Source organism: Anneissia japonica, unplaced genomic scaffold (genome assembly GCF_011630105.1).
Source record: "Anneissia japonica isolate Jap-2015-1 unplaced genomic scaffold, ASM1163010v1 scaffold15866_len900_cov96, whole genome shotgun sequence".
NCBI lineage: Eukaryota > Metazoa > Echinodermata > Crinoidea > Comatulida > Comatulidae > Anneissia > Anneissia japonica.
In genome coordinates this window covers 1-896 of record NW_022730548.1, presented here as the reverse complement: position 1 = coordinate 896, position 896 = coordinate 1, and the positions used below count along the sequence as shown (strand labels likewise).

At 35.7% G+C, this 896-nt stretch overlaps 1 pseudogene; it reads left to right on the top strand.

Moving 5' to 3' along the window:
• The first annotated feature begins 410 nt into the window (after positions 1-410).
• LOC117114969 lies at positions 411-529 on the top strand (annotated as a pseudogene).
• The last annotated feature ends 367 nt before the right edge of the window (positions 530-896 follow it).

Here is an 896-nt window from a genome sequence, read left to right as displayed (position 1 = left end):
ATTACATCCCTCCTTATTTTGTTAACTTGAATTTTATTTGTTTGATAATGTTGAAACAAAACATAGTCTTCTTAATATTTTCCTAAGTAACACGTCAACAACTTGAAATATAATTCAATGAGCTTGATGATCGAAGTGTTGCACTGTTGGTTCTTCCTTTTCTACGGTCATAATACGTTGAAAACACCGGTTCTCGTCCGATCACCGAAAAAAAGCAACGGCGGGCCCGATTAGTACTTGCACCACCTTGGAATACCGGGTGCTTTAGACTTAATTTATTCTTTTCTTCTAAAAATTGATTTGACCAATAGTAACGCATCGATACCTCTTATAGGTAACACGTCAACAAATTGAAATATCATTCACTGATCTCGATGATCGAAGTGTTGTACGTCTGTTGGTGCTTCCTTGTTTTCGGCCATACTACGTTGAAAACACCGGTTCTCGTCCGATCACCAAAGTTAAGCAACATCGAACCTGGTTAGTACTTCGATGGCAGACCGCAAGGGAATACCGGGTGCTGTAGACTTAATTCATTTTTTTTCCTAAAAATTTTGACCAACAGTAGCGCATTGATAGCTCTTACAATATTTTCCTAAGTAATTTTTCTTTGTTAGGCACGGTAAGATAGCCTGAAACACATTATTTCATTGAAAGTTTGAAGTTTATCGGAACAGTACTCAAATTACGGCGGATAAGTTAAAAATTTGCACTAAGTGCTTAACTCTGCGAGATAAGCACGTTTGTTCAAAAAATCAAACTGTAATGTAGATTAAAAATGAGTCATTGAATTTTCAAAATCCTAAATCCTAGTTTCCATGCGAAGAAAGAAAAAAAACAAAACAGTAAAAATTCAGTGGTGATGATGATTCAAAATTTGCAACATCCTAAATCCT